Raw genomic sequence first — 26,056 nt, forward strand, 5'->3', positions numbered from 1 at the left:
CAGCAGCTCTACATCCTTCTTGAAATGAGGCCTCCAGACCTGTATACAGTATTCTAGCTGTGGCCTGACCATTGCCTTATACAAGGGAATAATCGCCTCCTTATCCCTGCTAGAAAAATTCCTATATATCATTGACAATACACCATGAGCTACTCTTGCAGCCCGTCTGCACTGCTCAGAGAACTTCATATCTGCCTGCACAACCACCCCCAGGTCCCTTTCATTCTTTCCACTGTCAGTGTAGTACCACAGAGTTGATACGTTGCTCTGGGGTTGCTGTTTCCCATGTGTAGTACTTTACATTTGTCAATGTTAAACTTCATTTGCCACCTCTCAGCCCATCTGCTCAACCTTTCCAGATCCTGTTGCAGCAGCATAGTGTCAGTAGTGTCCTTGTCAACCCTGCCAACCTTTGTATCGTCTGCAAACTTGGACATTAAGCTTGATATACCATCACCAATATCATTTATAAATACAGAAAACAATAATGGACCCAACACTGAGCCCTGAGGGACTCCACTAATAACATTAGTCCAAGATGAGCAGTGTCCATTGATTACCACTCTCTGTCTTCTCCCCCTCAACCACCCCTTTATCCATAGCAGCAATTTGCCTCCAATGTCACACTGCTCCAATTTGTGTAGCAGTCTTCCATGTGCAACAGTATCAAAAGCCTTTCTAAGATCCAAGTATATAATATCAAAGTTATTCCCTGCATCCAGTTCTTTTGTGACTGCATCATAGTATCCAATCAAGTTGGTCAGCCAAGACTTCCCCTTAACAAAACCATGCTGTGTCTGAGCTATAACTGAAGTCTTGTGTAAATGATCCTGCAGTGCTTCCTTAACCAGTGCCTCCATTAATTTTCCTGGAACAGAAGTTAAGCTCCCAGGTCTATAATTACTTGTGTCAGCCTTTGATCCTCCTTTGTGAATTGGGGTCACATTTGCACATTTCCAGTCTATGGGTACCTCCCCTGAGTCCAAGGAAGCTCTCATAATTATGGCTAAGGGTTTGCTTACTTCATTTGCTGCCTCCTTTAATATAACTGGATAGATCCCATCCACCACGGGTGCCTTTCTTGTGTTTATCTTCAACAGTTTCTCCTCCACTTTACTCACAGTTATTTCAAGATTCTGTAGCTTACTGCTAGAGGTGAACAAACCTCTGGCATTCCCCTTGCTGAATAACTCCTCATGTGTGAATGTCGATGCAAAATATTCATTAAGTTTGTTAGCTACCTGAGCAGGATCATCAACAGTTGATCCATCAATATCAAGTGGACCAATCTGATTCATCCCCTTCCTTCTAGAGTTCACATAAGTAAAGAACTCTTTGCTGTTTTTCTTTGCATCCCTTGCCAAGGATTTCTCGTAATCTGCCTTCGCCTGCCTAACCTCCTTTGTAACTTGGTTGCATATCAACTTGTATCTATCATAGGCTTCTGTGTCATGTGTTAATTTGTATGTATCCCATGCATTTTTCTTTTCTGCCATATGCCTCATTAGTTCATCTGACATCCATTTTGCTTGAACAATATTTCTTAGTTGGTATGTAAAGCCTAGTAGCTTCCAAGATAAGTTCTTTGAATGCTTCCCATTTTGAATTTGCTCTTGGTAACATCATCAGTTGGTCCCACTGTATAGAATTTAAATACTGTCTCAGTCCATCGTAATCGCCTTTACGGAAGCAATAACCCTTCCCTTTACCCCTAATGGTAGTTACATCTTTGAGTAAATCCCACTTCAGCACACTCTGATCACTGCCACCTAGTGGTTCATTTATCTGCAGATTCTTAATGCATGAAGAATCACTGCTGATAATCAAATCAAGAGTATTACTCCCTCTAGTTGCCTCCCGAACATGCTGATGTAGAAAACAATCATCCAATAAATCCACAAAAGCCCTGCTAGTGTGTGAGTAACCAGCCCCCAAATTCCAGTCAATATCTGGGATATTAAAATCTCCCATTATAAGACTCTCTGATTTACTGGCCCACTCTATTTCCCTGTACAGTTCCTTATTATACTCCTCAGAGTCATTAGGCCTATAGCACACTCCTACTCTCAATTTTGATTTCCCAATGCTTATGTCACACCAAACTGACTCAACACTGCACTGTCCAGCGATGTCGACTGGCTTCACTTCCTTGGTTTTTATGTGTTTCTTAACTAATAGCATAAACCCTCCCCCCTTCCTATCCTTTCTGTAGACGTTGTACTCCCCAAATTCCAGTTCTGCATCCCTTATATCTGTGTGACACCACGTCTCTGATATCCCAACAATATCTGCCTTTGATGTTTTGAGCAATACCTCAAATTCATCAAATTTATTTACTAAACTCCTAGCATTGGTGTACACGCAAGTATACCTGCACCTGTTTCTATTCTTAGCTACCCTAACAAAACCCATGTGTTTACTTGTACCGCAATGGCTCCCAGCAGTCTCTGAAATACCATGCATCTTGTTTTCCAGGATTCTGCTCATTCTAATAGAAGCAGTGCAAGAATCTCTTTCACCTCTGCCAGTGGCTACTGTCAATCTGTTGGTCTTTGTCTCCCCCCAAGCTAGCAGTTTTCCGACCCACCTAACACTGCCTCGATAGCATCAGCAAATATTCTTGCACCCTTTCTATTTAAGTGTATCCCATCCCTGTAGAAGCATTCTCTCCTGTTAACAAGTACAGTCCAGGCTGAAAAACATTTTACCCCTTGAGCCTTGCACAATCTTTCCAGGGCCGAATTGATCGACAAGGCTCTCATCATGTACTCCCTCCTATCGTGTCTGGGCAGAATTGCAGACACTTTCAAATTCAACCCTAATTCTCAGCTTTTGTTCAACAGTGACCTGTACTTGTTAAGTAATTCTGCCGGTCTCCTACTCTTAATATTATTAGTGCCAACGTGTACAACAATCAAATGTATCAAGTCCGTGGACATATAAGTAATGAAGGCCTGACGTAGCCCAGTGGTCAGGAGCGAGAGTGCATAGCACGCGCTCCTTGAGTGGATCGGGGTTCAAGCCCGTTACTGCTAAATACGATAAGTATTTGTATTGACGATTTATTGTAAACTCTACTGACTTGGTTGTCGTGCCGGAGGAGTGTAAACAGAAAATTTATTTATTATTAATATACATTACTTATACGTCCACGATTTCATTTACTTATGAATCCTAGCTGTGTCGCTAGGTCATTCATTTCGGTGATAATATCACTTCTTTATCGTACATACGGCTTATAATAATTGTAAGTTTACAATATATGTAACTTCCTCTTCTATTATATATCATATTATCTCCTAGCATATATTCCTGTTTTCGGGAGTAGTGCATAATTCACATTGATTTAAAAATAAAAAAATAAGGGGCAGTTTGAATCTCCTATAACAAAATGATCACAGTTGCTCACGTTTATAATTAAATTACAAAATAAAATAAGAAAAGCGTGCGCCTTATATAGCAATTTATTATGATATGATATTTAATTTTAAAAATGACATTTTTAAAATTATAAATTTAATTATTCCGAGTGTTTTCTTAGCCTATTGTCGCCTTTAGTTAGAGCTACGTTTACCGTACTCTAGTGATCCTCTGCTGAGAGGCAATATTTTCGGTCTGAGTTCATGCAGTTCAAGGGCGGACAATCCGTTCACAGCAGAAAGCCATAAAAAGGTAGACAACGGAAATGAATAGGACAGAATGCTGTAAGTGGGTTCCGGGAGTTGCATCACATGAAAGGTTGACCTATTTTTCTATCATCTCGTTACTCAAGTTCATCTTTGTTCATCTTCAGTAATCGCAATATCGGTACCCTACTTCGTTTACTGCACTTTTAGAGTAGGAAATTTTAACGAACCTTTATACAGTATCGAATCAGGTTCCCTTTGTTTCAAAAAAGAGAAAGTGTTCTATAAGCATGGATTCTATAAGACTTTTCAGTGCGTTTTGTTCTAATTGTAATCATTCTGCGAGAAAAATATCGCGTAGCTGCAACAAATCTGAAAAAAGAGGATTTCGTTGCCGAATAGCTCTCTCCAGCATATACCACACATTCTCAATTCTAGCATATCCCACACGATCTCAATACCATCTTCCTTGGCTCCCACATTCACCTGATCTCAATAGGATTGAGATCAGGTGAACGTGGGGGCCAGGGAAGATGGTAGAAATCGGTATCATGTTCGCCGACCCATTCCTTCACGATTCGCTGTTGCATTTTCATCCATAAAGTGGCCATCACCTTCCGGATAAACGTGTAACATTACAGGGTTCAGTAGATATGATACAAAACTCAGGTGCTCCCTTGAATGACATTCGACCTTCCACCAATATCGATGGACCCAGTCCATGCCAACAAAATATATTCCCCGTACTATGATACCAGCTCCAGATGTTTGGGTTGTCTTAACAAGGCAAGTGGGCCTATCCTTTTTAATGATCGGATGCCTTGTAGCCGACCAGGATACGAGCGAAGCAAACGAGCAACTTTGAAGCAACCTATACGACGCTGAAGAGCCCACTACACCAAACGTAGTACCAAAAATTCCGGCTGTGGAGGGGGTGACTAGCTTGCCACTGCCTAAGCATGACGATGCCCTGGTGGGACTTGAGGTCATGCTTTTAACACCACCAATTAGAGATGGCTCTACACCTAATTTTCCATAACCTGGGAATTTGAAAGACAAACTCCTACCTAACACCTTCCAATTCCAATCGGATGACTTACAAATTATATCTCAGCTATCACTACAGCGCAAATTCCCTGGCGCTAATGCCTAATGCATACTTGGGCACAGAATCAACGATGTTTTCTTTTCCATTAAATATCTGAAGCTAGATATCATTTTTCAAGCTTAAACAGCTTTGAATGGCAATGTCTTTATTCAAAGTCTATTGAACATGCCATCGTTGACTTGTCAGAACAGCTGAAGTTGATTGCTGCCCGTGGAGCAGCCAAAGAAGACAGGCTTTGTAATATGTCAAATCAGGGTTTTAACAAGGAGCCTAAACTCGCCTTCATCAAGAAGCAAAGGCCTACCGAAAATGGCAGAAATCTCAACCTTCTTCAGACCTTAAGAACTACATGAGAGAAAAAGCATGCTTCTTGAAAAAGAAAACGCAGGTTCATAACCAAGCTGTTGTCGACTGATGAGGTCTAGAAGAATTCTTTTTCACCAGCCTTATCACACTGATATAGACCGAAATCCAGTCCAGGAATCGGCGCAAACTAACTTTTAGTAGGCTTGCCTACCTAATCAGGTACCTTTTTCCCCACCGGAGGGCTGGGTACCTAAGAACAGTGGGGATTTTCGAAATGTCTAGAGAGAGATAACCATACTGACATCATAAACAAATTATCAAATAAAGCTATGGCAGGTCCAATTGATTCTCATTTGTCATAATTCAAAGATGCATTTCATAATTAAAATATAGTAGAACTTCTGCATATCTTCCAACAAGTACTACAAAAAGAAATCGTCCCAGCAATTTGGAGATCCTATCACATTAAACGTATCCCAAAGATCAAGAAGCCAAAATATCCTAAAAACTGCGACTGTGCTCCACCAGCTGTTCTCTACTCAATGTTTGAAACAGTGATTCAGCTAGCAATAGCCCAGCACTGCTTTGGTCACAGACCAGAATATCTACATACAGTCATACACAAAAGATCAATAATTACCAACCTTCTAGATACCGCTTAAGAATATAACAGGCTATTAATAACTGATCACAGACTGATATTATCTTCATAGACATAAAATCGTCATATGGCAGAATATACCTGCCAGCTCTTTTCAGGCATTCAAATACTACTTCAGTTTGTCAGATACCCTACTGCATATTTTGGTGTCACCCATACATTCAAGACATCTGTTAGTCCCCCTTAACAACTTCTAGGTAACCTTCAACATCACGAGAGGAATCACACAGGGGAGTGTGCTATCAACGATCCTTTGCAGCAGTTCTGGAGCCATTCTTGTATCTAGCACACATTTTGTTACGTATTCCAACGACCCGAAGTTCTATGCAAACCCAAATAATCCTCACCAGAATCTTGATAAAAACCTCCAAGCTTCCAATAAGATACGGAAACAATTGAGTTTCACTTGAACCCTTCAAAATCAGTTCAGATCATGATAACCAAAAACAGTTAAAAATGATATTCAAATCTTTGTAAGAGGCGAACATGTGCACGGTGCGACTTCGCACACAGAGCTAGACCTGTGTTGGATGAAGGGCTCACTTCCCAATGTCACTTCGACAGGATAAAAAGAAAAAAGACTTACACGAACTTGTAGCTGTAGGAGCTTCTGGGAGTGTTCCTGTGCAAAAGATTCCTACCTAAACAGATATAATGAATGAACAGGGTGGTGGGCAACTCCCTTACCATTTCCATCTTCCAAATATGGGCACCACACCCTAGAAACAAGACATCTGATGATAGCAAGAACTTCACTCTAGCACGGCTGAATAGAAGCTCCAACTCTATCAGCTTTAATATCTGGTTCAAAGAAAGCGAAAAGAAATCACCCAAAACTCTTGCCTCCCATTTCCACTAACCCTTACAAATCTGAATTTTCTGAAAGATATATTCTCACCCAATATCCTAGAAATCTTCAACAAGTTTAAGCATACATCCGGATAAATTCTGCGAAGATAAGCTTCACAGAAAGCAAACCCTAGAAAAATCGTAACAGCTGATGGGTCTGTGAAGAACTTATTCAATGAATGTTCACCCCCTCCTAAGCGAAGAGCCGTCAAGGGGGAAAATAAACGTTTTCAATAATATTAAACAACGTACATTCAAAATATCTGATTGTTAGTTACTATGCATCTACAAAAATTTGTACAACTTCAGAGTATGTATATAATTCCAAATTTTGTTTGCAACTTCGGCCTTCTGTGTACATTTCAGGGGTCGAGCCCGCATGTGCTCTACATATAGATGTTGTATCTCCTACCTCAGATTGTAAATAACACATCCCCCTGGCACACAGCCGTGGCGAGGTGATCGGCATTTCGTGGATAAATAAATAGATAATTTGTTCAGAAGCAAACTTTTAAAATTAGTTCTCACTGACAGTTTTATTCAATTTTGCGGGTTTGTCACTGAGGGACGGCACTACACATTAACGTTTCCTAGCCATTTCTGCAACGCAATGGACAAGGCAACGTTAGTTGGTTAGGTGGCTGATTTGAATTTTCGCCGCGGCAACTAAGACAAAGAGTTATCACGAAAGGGCCTGGTGTACTGGGGTCCACGGTTAAGAATTATTATTAGGTCCTATATTAATGTGTTCTCGTATATCTATGAGGAGCTTTCAGGTTCTATATTAATGTGTTCCTCCTTCGGTTTGGCTGAACATTCATAGATATACGAGTCAGATTGCAAAGTGGGATATAGTGAAGAGATAAATAGAATAAATAGGTATTGTAGAAAAAGGGAATATCAAGGTAAGGGGTGGACATGTGGACATGTGTATATGTAAAGGGCGGCTCCTAGAATGTTTGTTCAACTCCGCCTCGTATCTCTGTGAAGAACAGTAGCACTACAAATGGGCCAGATATGTGTGTGACGTCGGTTTGTGTGTATTATGTGTGTGTTTTGTTGTTCTGTTCTGGCCGCTTGGCTACCCAGAAGCATCAGTCACCTGGACAGATGATTCTGGGTACTCGTCCACACCACGGGAAGGTGGGCCAGTCCATGTAAAGCACGTACTGTCTCAAGAGAGACTCTGACCCACCTAATGTTGTCAGAAGGTAGGCCAGGATCCTCTGGGGGCCCATTCCAGAGGGGAAAAAAAAAAAAAAAAAAAAGGATCACCCGTGGTGCTGGATTTGGAACCAAAATTATTAAAATAAAACATTTATGTAACTAAATAATAAAATAAATAAAATTAAAAAAATAAAAATAAATAAAATTTAAAAAAAAAAAAAAAAAAGGAAGAAAGCACTTAATTTTTGTCTGCAGGCCGAGGAAAATTTCATTTCTTGAGGATTTGAGTTTATGTATTATTAAAGGAGATCTAACCAGCTATGCATCAGCATGACCGTTGTGCTGCATCCTGTTGAGATCTGTCGACACTGAACGCCTTCGAAGAAATACGCCTTGAGCGAAAGCCTGAAGAATCTGAAATGACTCCGAGCTTTGAAGCAGAGACGACTCCTGTCCTGATTGAAAATTAGTAAGTGCTTGAAGAGGAAGTCTGAGATCGTCATACAGGGAGCAATGAAACAAGATGTGATCCCAACTCTCTGGTGATCCACACGAACAGAGGTCTGTTTGTGATAAATTGAACCTAAGAAGACTCTGGTTCATCGATCCATGTCCTGTCAACAGGTACGACGTGAATATGTCCATGCAGAACCACAATCGAACACGTTTATCAAGGAGAAATGAAACTTGTGGTATAAATTTTCTCGTTGTTGCACCAACGGGAGCTGTATCCCATCGAGACTGCCAAATGTTTACTAACTCGTTCCACAGTCTCCTTCTTTCTCTTTTAGCATCTTCTTGAAGGTTGATGGTTATTCCAAGAAATTCGGTCTCAATCTGCCTTTTCAGTCTGTATAAAAAGCCTCTATAAGTAACTTGCAAGTCTAAAGGTAATGTTCCGGCTAGTACTTGCAGAGCTTGCGTCGAGACTGTCCTGCATGCCTTAACTAAACACCGCAAAATGGTTCTCTGCAATGAGGCGAGTTTTGTAATGAAGTGTTTGAGCCGTGCCCTGTGAAACCATGCAACGGCAGCATACGTGATTAGAGGGAGGAAAACTGCATTGTAATAAATCCTTAAAGTTTTTCTGGAGAGCCCCCATTCAACACGGGACACCCTAACAATTGCACCAGTAAATCTACGTATTTTAGATGATAAGTTTGTCAAATGAGGAATAAAATTGAGACTGGAATCAATTACCACTCCTAGAACCTTGTACTCTTTAACTATGGGGAGACCAATGTTGTTGATCTTGACCAACGGAGGACGAGTGATATCCAACTTTGATCCAAGAATCATCATCTTTGTTTTTGACAAGCTGATTTTAAGCTTATTGGCCACAGTCCAATCGTAGAGATCCCGGAGAACAAAATTTGCGGTATTTTCCAGATCGGCCCTAGAGTTACCATTTACCAAGATGGTGAGATCGTCTGCATACGCTATTATTTTGACGTTACCGAAAGATCGGGAGAGCCACTGCTGCAGCACCATGTTCCATGTAAAAGGACCCAATACAGAGCCTTGTGGGCACCCTCTAGTTACTGATCTTGATACTTGGCTATGTTTAGCCTTGACTATTATGGTTCTATTGGCAAAGTAATTGCGGATTAAAAGGTAAAGGTGGTTGGAGCACCTAGCCGATCGCAGACGCTCCAGGACGCTCTCCCACCAAAGGGAGTCGAAGGCACCCTCGAAGTCGATGAAAACGGCCAGGGTATATTTATGTACCGAGTTTTGAACTGAAGAAACAAAGTCCACAAGAGCATCCTCGCAGGAACGTCCGGGACAGAACCCATATTGACTTCTTGAAAGCAGATCCTGTTCAACCAGTAGGGTATTCAATCTAATGGCCATTAGTCGCTCTAGCAATTTACCCAAGTTAGCCAGCAGAGCGATCGGCCTGTACGATCTAGCCGCTCCAGGAGGCTTATCCGGCTTTCTGATCAACTTAACTAGAGCGACCTTCCAAATTTCCGGAAAAGTTTCTTCCTGAAGGCATCTGTTGAATAAGTTTAGAAGAACGTAAGGTTTTAATTTCAAGACTCTGATGATAAAAATGTTTTCTATAAGATCTAGTCCTGGGCACTTCTGAACATTAACTTTATGGGAGACAGCCTGCAGTTCATCCAACGTAAAAGGTTCGGTGGTTGTTGAGGACACATAAAATTCATTGTCTGATCGGATTTTAGAGTGAATAGGTAAGTCTGAGGTAGGATCATCCAACGGAAAAAGAGCATCTAAGATTGCATTTGTAGAATCATGCCAGTTCAGTGTTTCCACGGAGTCTGCCACAATTGAGCCAAATATGTTAGAACTAGAGGTTTTTCCTCTTACAATCTTGTATAGAAGACCCCAAGGGTTAGCATTTCCAGAGGTGTGAACGAAATTCATCCACGTTTCACGCTTTCGAGAGGCAATGGCCTTCACGTAGCTTTTCCTCAAAGAAGAATACTGCTGGTAAAAACGATTAACGTCGGCTTGGGGCCAGTCTCTATGCCTTTGGTAGTACCTACGGGCTCGATGAACTTCCCTTCTTAACTGCGATAACTCCTGCGTCCACCATGAGCACGTCTTCTGGTTAACCCTCTTTTTCCTAGAAGACTTATATGACGCTTTTATTATAGCATTTTGAATATAGTTCACTTGATGAGAAATAGGTGAGGTTTCAAAAGAAGCAAGTTTCTGTTCGTCAAGGTCCAGAAGAATGGAAGAGTCAAAAGCATTCCAGTCAATGTTTCTGATGGAAAATCTTATTAATTCTGGCTGTGAGAAAGTGTGTGAAGATGGAACGGTAGAATCAGGGGAAAGCATATAATAGATGACTCTATGGTCACTGGTGCACCAGTCCGTATACACGGTCCAGTCAGTAAGCCGCAAATCGAAGTGAGAGTTTGTCATCGTTATATCTATATTAGATTCTCCTGCATAACTTGAGAAAGTATGAGGGTGATTAGGCTTGTTGTGAATTGAAACACAATGATTAATTATGAACTCCTCCAAGAGAAGGCCACGTGCATCTGTAGAAGAGCTGTGCCAAAAGTTTGATTTTGCGTTGACGTCCGATGAGATCAATATATTGCTGTTCGGTCCCAAAGTATTTATGACAGTCTCTGGGTAAGCAAGAGAGTGATTAAAGTCCTCCGATGGAGGGCAGTAGAGAGAAATTAAGTAAAAATTCATTACGGAGTGTGTGACAAGAATGCAGGTAGAGAACTGAGTGCAAAATCCATGAAGAACCGTGATGTCTAAAGAGTCATTAAGAATTAATATACAAGATTTGGGATTCTGGTCAACGGGTTGTATTATTCTCATTTTTAACGAGTAACCCAGGATTTTAGACTGTGGTCCAGACTGGACGCGTGCAAAATAAGGCTCTTGTATAGCGACAATGTCGATACAATTTGTCTCGGCAGAAAGCCTAATCTCGTCAGCTACTGCCCGAGATCGCTGCCAATTTATCTGCATAATCCTCAGACGGTCTTTCTCCCTCACAGACGAAACTGGCGTAGAACCCTTTAGAGAGGTGGTGTTGTTTACATTATGTACAGAGTAATGAGTCAAATTACTCATAAGCGGTCCTTATTCTTGCGGTTTCTAATGCTCTTTTATATTCAGGACATTCACTGTCCTTTACAGAATGGCTGTACTCCCGTTTACGTCGCTTGCAGTTTACGCAGCAAGCCGCCTCTTCCTTATGAGGGCACTCAGAGAAAACATGACCACTGCGGGCACAGTGACCGCACGAAGGGGATTCGTGGGAACAAAACTGTGTAGTGTGCCCATATCCTAAGCAGAGGTAACACTTGGTTACAATTGTAAACCGACGGAATTTGTGAGAACTGCAAGATAAGAAAATCCTTTCTTGGGACAGAAGGTGTTTGTACATTCTTGGCGGGAAGCTTATTACCCAATTCACAAGTGACGACGATCTTGCACGTGTAGTAAATCTGAGAGCAATTTCCTGTTTACATTCCTCTAAGGAAAATCCATAGTCAGCCAAGTTTTTCACATGAAGATTTTCGATTATATCTTCTTTAGTTAAATCTTTTGGAATGTCGTAAAGAAGCAAAGACGGGTTTCCCATGCGAGGGCGACCGAGAGAGACGCCAGCCGAAGTAAGAGACTCAGAAGCAGATAAATTTTCTAAGTCTGTCTTGGTAGCAGTTTCTACAATAACTCCTTTATTTCGTATCATGCGTAGGGACTTAATTTTAACAGTCTTAAGATCAGACTTGAGGGTTTTAGTAACGAGATTTTTAACATCGCCACTTGTTTTGCACCCACTGGTGTCTGAAGCTCGAAGAATAATAACATTATCAGTTTTAACTTTCGGTTGTCCAGTCTTTTGTACCGATATTCGAACAGTGTCTGCATAAGATCTAGGAACAGGAGAAGCAGGTAGTAACTCAGAATGATTAGGTTCTGGACATGACAAGTGTGGCTCCCTTATCAGCTGAGAATCAATAACCTCGGATCCCATCAGATCCTTTGATTTCTCTTGTCTGGCCGTATCTGAATTCATCACGAATGCCGGGCAGGTATTTATAATTCTATCAAGGAGATCTGTTCTGTTTTGTACCTCCTGATTAAGCGCCTTTAGTTTTTCGTTTTCAATGAGAAGTGACATTGTCACGGTTTCCAAATTATGCCACTTTTCTCTTAGGATGTTACCAGCTGTTTTAGTAATCTTGTTTCCCTCTTGGGAGAGAAACCCAGAAAAATCATTATGCAGTTTCGATATGGTACCCAGAATGACAGGTGCGTCCATTTCATTTAGCTTTGTTTGTAAGTTCAATTCATCTTCGGAGCCTGTATCCAACTTGTAATTCGTTGGCTCCCCCTTTGCGATATCACTATCCAACTCTGACTGTATAATTTTAGCCAGTGTTTTTTGCGTTGCAGAGTCCTGCAATGAGCCATCCAATTCCATCTGCTCAGTGGAAAGAGATTTCCGACGAAAAGTTTCATCTTGCGAAGACTCAGAATCATCCGATCCCTCGAGGGCAACTTGTGGATTTAATAACCCAGAACTTTCAGCCGTAGATACTGGCGGAAGAAACTCCTCAGTATTAGGAAGTTGTTTGTCATCCATGCGTAGGTTTAAGTGGGTTAAAGAAAACACACAAACTAAATGCAGTTTAATTATATCCGCTTCAGATGTCTTCCAACTAAAGTCTGTCCCTTAAGGCACACAAAAGGCCACAGATTCCTAAAATATCTCACAGCAAAGCAACTTATGCCTGTGAGAATAGCCTTAGATGCTAATGCGCCAATAAAATCTAAACAAACAAACAACAAACAAACAAACCTGTGAGAATAATAGAAGCAAAGTTCAGTCGGGGTGGGGAGGGTTTAATCCCTAACTTTGTCGCCACGTGACGTAGTCCTTGACCTTGTAAGCACCGTATTGTCTTACAAGCGACTATTGCTGCATTCCGCTGCTGAGTCAACAATAGACTGACTGTTCATTTCAACAAAACACCAAAGCACACATGCCTAAAAATTAAATATTAACATATTACCTGTCCAGGATTCCTTTAGCCGACTCTATATCCAGATTCCGGTCATCATAAGCTCTCTGTCAATATGTAATTCGTGTATAATCCTTTTAGGTTTACTTTGATATTTGAATATTTTAACGGAGCACTGAATTCAATAACTCACTGTTCACCGCCATCAAGGTAAGGGGTAAAAATAATAATATAAGTTAAAAAATATAAAAATCAGCTAGACCATCCTCCCCCCCCCCACACACACACATCTGGTACTGAATGTCCGCCATCGTCAACATTGTTTTTTAGAGGTTCTCGGTTACGATTCTAGTTCTAGTAATTCTTCGTTATTGTTATATACATTTCGTTTTTTATGTTTCTCTTCGGTTAAGTTATTCTCTCTTTCGCTTATTACTGGACCTATATCGTTTAGATTCTCAGTTTTATTTTCCAATACAAAAAAAAAATTGAAATTTTGGCACATTTACTTCCTTCTTTTTCTCTATTTAATTGTATTTTTCGTTTTTCAGCTCCGCTTTTATGTTTACTACCAGACATTTTTTAGGTATTTATTTAATGAAACAAATAATTACATACAAGCTTCCTAATTTCATATACATATTTAAACCATGCTACAATACACTACACTCTCTCTTCTCTTAACAATGAGAATTATTAACATCAGTTTGTATCAGTTGTATTTTACATAAAATTGACTCCAGAATGATTACTCAATCATTCTCTTACCTTACCAATTTGTTTTTCTGTCTTTCTCTTACATCAATAATATTTACTTCAGCTGTTTTTACTCCTTTAGAAACTTTGTTTCTAACCTCTCACACAACACATAAAACGTATTACGTCTGGTACCCTCTTATCTCAATAACATTTCTTATAGGTCACCCATTCTGCCTTAATTAATATCCTAGCCACCCTGGGTCATCCCTCTTTACTCATGAGGTTTATCTATTAATAAAATTTATTTCTCTTTGCACCTCATCTGATATGTTACCTTGTTTGGCACTTGGCCTAATTTAATGACATAGGTTAACCTCTCCTTACAGTACTACCCTTATAAATAATATTTCTTTGCTAATTCCTTTACATTATTACTTTGATTTTACTACTCCTGAACCACCCTTACATTTATTCGTAATCATTAACAACAGGAATGTTCCTTTCTTTTACAAGGACTATCACTCACTCAATGGCTTACAGAGATAGGTTTATGAGTCCTTGAGTTCAGGATTAAATAAAGAAACAAGGAACAGACTTACTTTCTGAATTCACTTCCAGTGTCGTCGCGTTTAGGTGTCCCACGCGGCTGACAGGCTTGCTTCAGTTTCTTGGGCTCTCCGGTTTTCCTTCGCGGCAGACAGGCTTACTTCAGATCCTTGGGCACTCTGGTTTTCCTTCGAGACTGCTGGGGGCACTCCGGCTTTCTTTCGAGGCTGACAGGCTTACTATCACTTCTGGGGCACTCTTCACATGTGGACATGTGTTTTTGTAAAGGGTGGCTCCTAGAACGTGAGTTCAACTCCGCCTCGTATCTCTGTGAAGAACAGTATCACTACAAATGGGCCAGATGTGTGTGACGTCGGTTTGTGTGTATTGTGTGTGTGTGTTCTGTTCTGGCCTCTTGGCTACCCAGAAGCATCAGTCACCTGGACAGATGATTCTGGGTACTCGTCCACACCACGGGAAGGTGGGCCAGTCATAATGGAGCACGTTCTGTCTCGATACGAGACTCTGAACCACCTGATGTTGCCAAAAGGTGGGCCAGATTTCTCTGGGGGCCCACTCCAGAGAGGGGAAAAAAAATAAATAAATAAAATAATAATAAATAAAAATTAAATAAACTAAAAACAAAAACAAAATATATTTCCCGTGGTGCAAAAAAAATAAATAAAATACAATAAAATTATAATAATAAACAAATAAATAATTATAATAATTCCCCGTGGTGAAAAAAAAATATATTAAATAAATAGATAAATAAAATAAGAAAAATAAAATAAAATAAATTCCCTGTGATGAAAAAAAAAAAAAGAAAAAGAAAAAGAAAAAAAATGGGAGAGTGGTTATCTATCCTGCACAGGGTGAGAAAGAAGAAAAGGTGAGCCAAATCTGCTCCTATTGGCAGTGGAATTGTTAATGATCGGCATTTCCACGGTGATTGGCGATCAGTGTCCTCCTCCAGGCAATTACCTCAGCTGCAAAGGTCTGGAAGGCTTCGAGGTTGTTTTGGGTACATATCAGTTGATGCAGATCTGCTGGTGGGAATCCTGGATCTTATTCTGGAGACGGTTTCTGATATCGTTGTAATGTACACCAGAAGCAAGTGTTTCCAACTTTCACTTTGTCCGCAAAAGCAGTAGGGAGTGTCGATGAGTCCCAGTATATGCAGTTTCTCATTTAGAGAACTGTGTCCGGTAATGAGAAAGGAAGATTCGAGGCTGAGGGAGAACCATCGGGCGTTATTTTTAGTGGTTGCAAAGGTTACCTCCGGAAGAAAACTCCGAGTTACAACCCCTACAGTAGAAGAATCCCATCTGGTCTGCCATACATTGAAGAGTTCACTGAGACATCGAGATTTCTTCTGCTTTATATCCGTAGTTAAGTGAGAGTTCTATATCCAGGATCGTTGCCGGAATACCTTTTTTAATTCTATAGCAGAGCCCCTTGTAGATTGTGTAAAGGTCGAGAGGGAGGGTGCCTGCTATAACTTGGAGAACTGCTGTAGAGACTGTACGGCAGATTCGATGGGTCGCCAGTAACATAGCTCTTTGTATAGAGTTTAGCTTTTCTTTGATCTTAATGATGGGAACTCTGTGAAACCAGACCCTGGCAGCATAGGTTACTATTGAGAGAAAGACAGCTTTATAATAAAGAAGAAGGGTTCGTTTTGATAGTCCCCACTCACTTCTTGAGAACCGTATAATTGCAGCGGAGAACCTTTTCGTCTTGGAACTCAGATGCTGTAGATGGGGGAAGAAAGACAGGCGGTTGTCTATTACTACTCCCAGGACTTTTGTCTGTTCTACGAAGGTTAGCTGGGTTCCGTTGATTTTGACCTGGAGGGGCCTTCGTAAGTCGAGTCGGTTTTTAAACACCATCATCTTAGTTTTGGCAGGGTTGATTTGCAATTTGTTGGTTGTTGTCCAGGTAGAAAGATGGTTGAGTACTCGTGTGGATTCGAGGGCTGCTCTGGAATGACCAGCGACCACGATGGTGAGGTCGTCGGCGAATGCTATGATTTTCGTTTTTTCAAAACTGTTACTGAGCCAGCTCTGGAGCACCATATTCCACACCAAGGGCCCCAGGCAAGAGCCCTGGGAACACCCACGGTGGATGGGTTTAAGGGCTTGGCGATATTTTGACTTAACTACTATTGTGCGTTGTGAGAAGTAGCTTCTGAAGAGCCAGTAAAGATTGTTTGGACATTCTGCTGTGCGAAGACGTTCCAGTGCACTTTGCCACCATACATTATCGAAGGCCTCCTCGAAGTCAATAAACAGAGCGAGTTCATATTTGGATTGCGAAGTTTCCAGATGCAGGATCAAATCAGAGAGGGCATCTTCACATGATCCGCCCTGGGTGAATCCATATTGGGCTGGCGAAATCATACCTTTGGAGAGAAAGGATTCGTGATTCGGATGGCCATTAGTCTTTCCAAGGTCTTGCCCAGGTTTGCCAGCAGGGCAATTGGTCTGTACGAATGAGGGTTTGTTATTGGTTTATTTGGTTTTGGTATTAGGCGGAGAAGTGCAACCTTCCAGGGCTGGGGGAACTTTGATTTTTGGAGGCATTTATTGTACAATAATAGAAGATGTTCTGGCTTTAATTTGTGGAATCTAATGATGAAGGCATATTCAATTAAATCCAGTTCCGGGCACTTTTTGGTATTTCCTTTTTTGAGGACCTGATTCAATTCCAGACTGGTGAAGTGTTCAGCTTGGGTCTGTGTTATATATTCGGCATTCTTCTTCCGGATACTTTTGTGTTCCGGCAAGTCATTCTGAGGGTTGTCATCCGGGAAGAGCTTATTTATGATGGCACTGACAGAGTCAGTCCTGTTGGTGGTTTCATTTTGATCAGCCAGGACAGTGCCAGAGATATCTGTTGTGAAGGTTTTTCACCCTTGTGATTTGACACAGTAACCCCCAGGGGTTTGAATTTCCAGATTCTAGGACGAATGTAGCCCAGGTTTCTCGCTTTCTAGTTGCTATTGCCTTGGTGTATGTATTCTTTTTATTCAAGTATTCCCTGTGTAGCCTTTCGACGTCTGCTGCTGGCCAGTTTCGTCGGTTCTGATACTGCTTTCGTGCGCGGTGGACTTCCCTCCTTAGTATCATAAGTTCCGTGTTCCACCATGCACAAGGTCTGTTGCATGGGACTTTCTTCCTTGTTGCTCTATACGAGGCTCTGGTAATTGCTGTTTGTATTACTTCACTGTATTCTTCTGGTGTTGCTTCTTCATATTGGAGGGGGTCATGGGTTGGAAAGTCTCTATTGATGGAGAAGTCGAAGGCATCCCAGTCGACAGTTCTTAGGGAAAACCTTACTAATTCTGTCATTCTTTCCTTAGTAGTTGTCGGCAGGCGCCTGGTCCCAATGTGAAAATAGATGACCCGATGGTCACCTATCGTCCAGTCCAGTATTGTGACCCAATCCCAGATGCATGTCCGTAAGTCGTTGGTGGTTAGTGCGACATCAATATTAGATTGTCCAGTGGTGCTACAATATGTCGGAAGATTGTTGGGTAGGTTATGGATGGTTAAATTTCTGTTCAGAATTAATTCCTCTGGAAGTCGCCCACGTGCATCCAAGGAAGTTGAGAACCATAATGGGGATTTCGCATTAACGTCTGCTGTTATTAGTATACTGTTAGAGTTAAGAAGGTCAATGGCAAACTCAATATATCTTAGGAAGTCATCTATATCCCTGGAAGGCGGACAGTAGAGGGAGATGATATATAGTGTGATTGAAAAGAACCTAACCTGGATGCAAGTAGCAAACTTTGTGCAGAGCCCGTGAATTATAAGGACATCAATTTGCTTGTTGAGTACAACTATGCAGGTATTAGGGTCAGTGCTAGTTGGCTGTATAAGTCTTGTCTGCATTGAATAGCCCACTATCTTGTGTGTGTGTTTTCTGCTGGGACTTTGATGGTGTATGGCTCCTGTATTGCAATTATGTCGATTTGGTGAGTCTCGGCTGCCTGTCTTATTTCATCCGCAACTGTGCGGGAACGATGAGCGTTTATCTGCATGATGCGTAATTTAATTTGGCTGGAGTTCTGGCTATTACTGGCTGCTGAGGATGATGCTGCCGGGGCCGGTCTGGTGAGCTGTTGTTGAGAATTTATGTTCTTATCCATTAGTGGTCCTTTGCCGTGCCGTTTCTAGAGCTCGTTGATACCCTGGGCAATTTACCTCTCTAACTGAGTGTTGATGGTCTTTCTTTCTCCGTTTGCAGTTGATGCAGCTTGGAAGTTCGTCTCGGTACGGACATTCAGCATGAACGTGTCCGCTTCGGGCACAGTATCCGCACGTTGGAGAAGTGTGGGTGCAGTGGACAGAAGTGTGCCCATAGCCCAGGCAAAGGAAGCACTTGGTTACCACAGTGAATGGCCTGAACTTGTGGGAACTACAGCCCAGAAAAATTCTGTTGAGCGATATAACTTTTTTGTAAAGATAGGGGTCTAGTGTTATGACTCTGTGGGCAGTAGAGCTGCCTTTCGCACTTGTGGAGAATTTGAATGTTACTCCTTTCTTTATTTCATCCAAAGTGACTCCATAGTCCACCAGGTTTTTGTGGTACATGTCTTCTGCCAACTCGTCGTTGGTCATTGAATTGGGGATAGTATAGATGATCACTGATGGGTTACTCATCTTTGGAGGAGCAGCTGTAACCCCAGCAGTTTGAAATGAACTCGCTGTAGAGATGTTTTCCAGATCCTGTTTTGAGGCAATTTCAATAATAACTCCTCTGTTTCTTATAGGGCGCAGTGACTTGACTTTGATCGATTTAAACTCATTCTTCAGGGTGTTTTGAACAAGGTCTTTTACCGCGCTACTTGTTTTTAACTTAGAATCTTCAATGGCTCTCAGTAGTAGGACATGTTGTGGGCCCTGCATTTCTGATCTATTTATCCGTAGGTTGGGGGTTAGTTCTGGGCTGGTTCCGGAGGGCTGTGTTTTCACTGCAGCAGCATAGGTACGTGCCAGTGGAATTTCCAAAGGATGGCTAATGTCTTGTTCAGAACTCTCTGAGAGATTTGGTGAGAACTTGGAGACTGTATCAACCACTTTTTCTAATAGCTGGATTTTGGACGTGAGTTCAGCATTAACTGCTTTTAGTTTCTCATTGTCTATTAGGAGATCTGTGGAGATAGTCTCCAAATTATTCCAAAGCTCTTGTACCGTATTGCTAGCTGACTTTGTAATCCTATTTGAATCTTGGTTAAGGAACGCAACCAGTTTTTTGTGTAGCATTGCTACTACCTGATGCAGGGATAGAGATGAAGTATTATCAGTGTTGACAGTCAGAGTTGGGACTAATGCAGATGGAATTGCCAGCTTGCTGGAGGTTTGAATTCCAGCCGCTATAGTTTGATCAAGGGCCGATTGTGTCAGAGAAGCAGCAGTTAGAGAAGCAGCAGTTAGAGTAGCAGGAGTGGCTGCAGCTGAAGAGCTTGGTTGGGCAGTAGAGGCTGTATTGCTAGTTACTGCAGGAACTGGGGTAGCATCGCTAGCTAAGAGTAATGCGGAAGCTGCTTTTGGGGTTGGCAATATCGGTTGAACTGCAGCAAGTTGGAAGGCTGCTGGAGATGCAGAAGAAGCCTTAGTGGTCAGTTTCAGAAATGGTGGGGAGGCAGGTGGATGTGAAAAATCTGAAGCTGGATTTTTAGTAGTTGAATTGACAACTGGTGTCGACATGCTAAATTCTAATTTTGATGACACCAGCGGGTCTGGGTCGGAATCCGGGGGCTCGGCACAAGGAGACTTACTGTTATCATCAAAGGGAAGCAGAGGGGGAGAGCGAGGCTCCCGGTACTTGGATTTCTTTTTAGTTTTCTTTTTCTTCTTCCTGGAAGCAGTTCTTACTGGCGCCCTAGGGAGGAGGGGACCCGAAGCCTCATCCCCCGCATCCTGAGGAACATCCTCTGGAGCTGAGGAGCTGGACTCTTCTAGAGAACTCATACTTTATGTTTGTGCTGGTTTGGATGAAAATCCGATAACGTAGCGCAGTCTACCAATTTTAGTGTCGGTTTCCAGATAGTTATTTTAGGCTAAAGATTTACTTCTGGTTTTTATTAGTTGCAATTATTTTCAGAAGGGGGCGTCATAATCTACCATAATTAATTCAGTATTCTGTTAGAAGACACGTCACTGTAATACGACGTCAGTGGAGTATGGCGTCAGTACCAACTAGCACTAATTAGCACCCGATTAAAGATCAAAAATCATTATTAATAGATGCCAATAATACAATATTAATAAAAATCAACTATTAATTCCATATCGTGATATCATCATTAGATTGGGTTCAGTTTGATTATTAAATAATTTATCAAACGCTACTTCAACCTAGGAACTGTCAGCCAATGGGAACTGAGTCATGTGACAGAAGCACCGTAGACTAACCCCTTTGTTCTTCAACTAGGGAAGAAGGAATGGCTACCTCCACGTGGTTGTATTTTCTAAGCAGTTAGCAGCTCCGGGAAAAAAAAAAAAACTGGACGAGTACACAATGATAAACTCACAGGATACATAATTTAAAAAGGCATTGCAGTTCTTTTAGAAGATTTAAATGGTTATAGTTATTTCCTCTGAAGCACCTCTAATTTATACTTAATTAGAATCTGAAGAGCAACGGCCGAACCTATAGGGCGTCGCCATACTGCACGTCGTAGAGAAAAACGACATGATGCGAAAATTTTAAAATCGCCATTTCTGTTCAACGCCTTAGAAGTTCAGCATGAAAAAGAAACCAAAAGACTCACCTTCTCATAAGGATTGTAGTATACCAGAATTTAATCAGAGAAATGCAAAATAATTAACTCAATTTAACTCAAATAACGGAGCACTAATTTACTCGACCGTAGGGGCACAGTTTCCACTAGGGAGGGTGATGATGAGGTCTACGATATTCTTTTCTCTAGTACTTTCCCTGACATGTTGATACAAATAACAGTCATCTAGTTGATTTAAAAATTTTGTTCGCCATGTCGAGTTTCCTTCCCATTTACTCCAATCAATTAGAGGCAAATTGAAATCACCCATAATAAGACATTGACGCTTACTTGCCCATCCATTTGCATGTAGAGGCTTTTGTCATAATCTTCACAATCACCTGGACTGTAGATTACTCCTACTCGCATTATACCTTGTTTCCAACTATCTCACACCATACAGACTCTATACTAACATGTGATACGTCTGAATCCGGGAAGGCTATCGTCGCACTGAGGCTGCTTCTGATAAGAAGCATTACCTCTCCACCCACCCCTTGTATCTACCCTATCCTTCCTAAATACATTATACAAGCCGTACTGAAACTCATCATCCCCAATTTCCGAGTGGCACCACGTCTCCGTAAGCCCTATTATGTCCGCGTTACTTGTTTTAACCAGCAGTTCGAATTCGCTCATTTTATTGACGACACTTCTAACATTACTCTATATAAACAATTAAGACTTACTGTTCTTGTATAATTATCAACCCTAACACAACCCTTGAAGTTTTTTAGGCTCTCTTCCCTGGCATTAACTATCCCCTCACGTGAAACGTTTCTGCCCTCAGAACATCTAGATAATACGTCCAGTTGGGATAGCAGATAAGAACTCTTAAAGTATGTGCAAGAGTTACTTTGACCAATATTATCAGATAAACGCGTATCAGTATTACCCACATCCCCCCTAGCTAGCAGTTTCCCTGAACCTTTAAGGTATCCTCAATAATACTGGGAAAAACGTTTGCACCACCTTTGTTTAAGTGTATCCCATCTCAAAAAAACAAATTCCTTCTACCTACAAGTGTGGGCCATGCTGAAAGAAATTTCCTCTTTAAAGCCTTATATAGTCCTTGAAGACTTGAGTTAATCCACAAGGCTTTTAACATATAATTCCTCCTATCGTGTCTGGGCAGAATTGCAGACACATAGACATTATGGCCTAGCTCGTGGCATTTCCTCAGCATGCTCCTATATTTTTCCAACAAATCGTCAGATCGTGTACGTTTAATATCATTAGTCCCCACATGAATTATAATATTCTCTTTACCCCCTTTAAAATCTGACAATCTGTTGGTGACATCATCAATAGTTGCTCCCAGCAGACATACCCTGGTTCTACTCCACCTATCCTTATTACAAAAAATATTCCCCGTTTCCCTGACAATGGAGTCTCCTAATAAAACAATGTCCTTTTTAACCAGAGTAGTTTGCACTTGATTTTTCTCTTTTGAGGCTCGAATCGGGTGTGCATCATTTGGTAGATTGCTGGGGTCTTGAGTCCCTGACGAGCTCCTAGATGCATTATTCTCGAGGGCAAGTACCCGTTTTTTCAGGGACTCAAATTGTTCCATCAGTGCACCAAATTGTAATTTAAGATCGGTGCACTCCTTATAACGATCACAAAGAATAGAATCCCCAGGTGACCTAGGATTAGTCACCAGGTCGACCTTGGAAAACATTTCACAGGTTCCACAACGGATTAAATCATGACTCACCCGTAAATCACCATCGGCTATTTCCGTGTGAGTCACCATATCTTGTGACGTGTTTAAGGCAGATCTTGTAACTACCATTATAAAATTAAATAAATATCAATGAAAGTTAACTTTAAAAAATTATATCTTTAATATTATTAAAATCAAACTGTTACAGGAAAACCTATAACAAAATAATCCAACAATATCTAAATAAATCAAATATTTAAAAGCACTATCCATAAGTAAACCACTTAACTGAGGAGCCCTGACTAAGCGCGTCCGCTCACCTTCAATGCCAGCACCGTACTCCAATGAGGAAAGTTCCTCATTAGCAGCCTTGAGCTTAGCATTTTCAATAAGGAGGGCTGTGGCTATTGACTCTTGGAAATACATTACAAATTTTACTAATAGGCCAAAATATAAAATTTCATGAAAGTTCGTCTGTTACAAGGCGAGTTTATTACATGTGGACGGACATGGTGAAGACAACGGCCGTATTATGCATGTATGTTAAGCCCCCCATCCAAAAAAGTGGAGAAATAATGAGGATCTCAGGGTTAATGATTCGGGCAGATGTGTGGTTCTCCATGTAGACAGCTTGAAAGGAGAGCTCCATAGTGAGCCTGTATACGATTAATCGAACATTTGCTTTAGACATTTGGAGGGCCACTATATAAGGCAACTTCAAGACCACACTTGGAAAACTGCGTTCAGAGTATGGAGACCGCACCTAAAAATATATCCAGCTTTTTGAAAGGATCGAAAGACGAGCAATTCGCTGGCGAGATTGTCAAAAAGGGTACACCAACATGAGGAGAGACTTTGAATACGTCGGCTACAGAACTTGTCGATTGAGAGAGGGGGGAAAGGTTATAAGGCAGTGTGGGAGATAACGAAATTAAGAAACACAAAATCCAAGGAAGTGAAGCCAGTCGACATCGATGGACGGGGCGGTGTCGAGTCAGTTTGGTGTGACATAAGCATAGGGAAATCAAAATTGAGAGTAGGAGTGTGCTATAGGCCTAATGACTCTGATGAATATAATAAGATACTATACGGGAAAATAGAGTGGGCCAGTAAATCAGAGAGTCTTATAATGGGGGATTTTAATTTCCCAGATATTGACTGGAATTTGTGGGTTGGTCATTCACACACTAGCAAGGCTTTTGTGGATTTATTGGATGATTGTTTTCTACACCAGCATGTTCGGGAGGCAACTTGAAGGAACAATACTCTTGATCTGATTATCAGTAGTGATTCTTCATGCATTAAGAATCTGCAGATAAAGTAACCACTAGGTGGCAGTGTGCTGAAGTGGGATTTACTCAAGGTGGTAACTACCCTCAGAGGTAAAGGGAAGGGTTTTTGCTTTTGTAAAGGCGACTATGATGGTCTGAGACAGTATTTAAATTCTGTACAGTGGGACCAACTGATGATGTTACCAACAGTAAATTCAAAATGGGAAGCATTCAAGGAACTAATCTTGGAAGCTACCAGGCTTTACATACCAACCAAGAAATATTGTTCAAGGTTTAGGACTAAATGGTCGTCAGATGAACCTATGAGGCAGAGAAGAAAAATGCATGGGATTCATACAAATTAATGGTTGACATGGAAGCCTATGATAGATATAAGTTGGTCTGTAACCAAGTCACAAAGGAAATTAGGCAGGCAAAGGCAGATTATGAGAAATCCTTGGAAAAGGATGCAAAAAAAAAAAAAAAAACAGAAAAGAGTTCTTTACCTATTTAAACTCAAGAAGGAAAGAGATGAATCAGATTGGTCCAGTGGATATTGATGGTTCAACAGTTGAGGATCCTGCTTAGGTGGCTAACAATCTAAACGAGCATTTTGAATCTACATTCACACATGAGGAGTTAATCAGGAAGGGGAATGTCGTAGGTGAAGTGAAGTAAACATTGGCAGTGAGCTAGATGATTTTGTAATAACTGAGAGGAAAGTGGGGCAGAAATTGTTGAGGATAAACATAAAAAAGGCACATGGGGTGGATGGGATCTATCCATTTATATTAAAGGAGGCAGCAATGGAAGTAAGCAAACCCATAGCCATAATTATGAGAGCTTCTTTGGACTCAGGGGAAGTACCCATAGACTAGAGATATGCAAATGTCACCCCAATTCACAAAGAAGGATCAGAGGCTGACACAAGTAATTACAGACCTGTTAGTTTAACTTCTTTTCCAGGAAAATTAATGGAGGCACTGGTTAAAGAAGCACTGCAGGATCATCTACACAAGAATTCAGTTATAGCTCAGACACAGCATGGTTTTGTTAAGGGCAGGTCTTGTCTGACCAATTTGATTGGCTACTATGATGTAGTTACAAAAGAACTGGATGCAGGGAATAACTTTGATATTATATATTTGAATCTTAGAAAGGCTTTTGATACTGTTGCACATGGAAGACTGCTGAACCAGTTGGAGCAGTGTGGCATTGGAGGCAAATTGTGCTATGGATAAAGTGATGGTTGAGTTTGTTTGTTTTTTTGTTTTTGGTTTTTAGGAGCATTAGCAACTAAGGCCATATTGCTCTGGGATATGCGGTGGTCATTCCCTGACCTTTCCGCATCCTCCGTATTTGGGATGGTTGAGTGGCAGAAGACAGAGAGTGGTAATCAATGGACACTGCTCAACGGGGACTAATGTTATTAGTGGAGTTCCTCAAGGTTCAGTTTTGGGTCCATTGTTGTTTTCTGTATTTATAAATGATATTGATGATGGTATATCAAGCTTAATGTCCACGTTTGCAGACGATACAAAGGTTGGCAGGGTTGTTAAGGACACTACTGATGCTATGCTGCTGCACCAGGATCTGGAAAGGTTGAGAGGTGGCAAATGAGATCTGGAAAGGTTGAGAGGTGGCAAATGAGATCTGGAAAGGTTGAGAGGTGGCAACATTGACAAATGTAAAGTAATACATATGGGGAAACAGCAACCCTAGAGCAACGTATCAACTCTGCGGTACTACACCGACAGTGGTAGAGAATGGAAAGGACCTGGGGGTAATTGTGCAAGCAGATATGAAGTTCTCTGAGCGGTGCAGACGAGCTGCAAGAGTAGCTCATGGTGTCTTGTTAATGATATACAGGAATTTTTCTAGCAGGGATAGGGA

This window comes from Mastigoproctus giganteus, chromosome 4 (assembly GCF_048544385.1).
Source record: "Mastigoproctus giganteus isolate SK-2022 chromosome 4, ASM4854438v1, whole genome shotgun sequence".
In the NCBI taxonomy this organism is placed as follows: Eukaryota; Metazoa; Arthropoda; class Arachnida; order Uropygi; family Thelyphonidae; genus Mastigoproctus; species Mastigoproctus giganteus.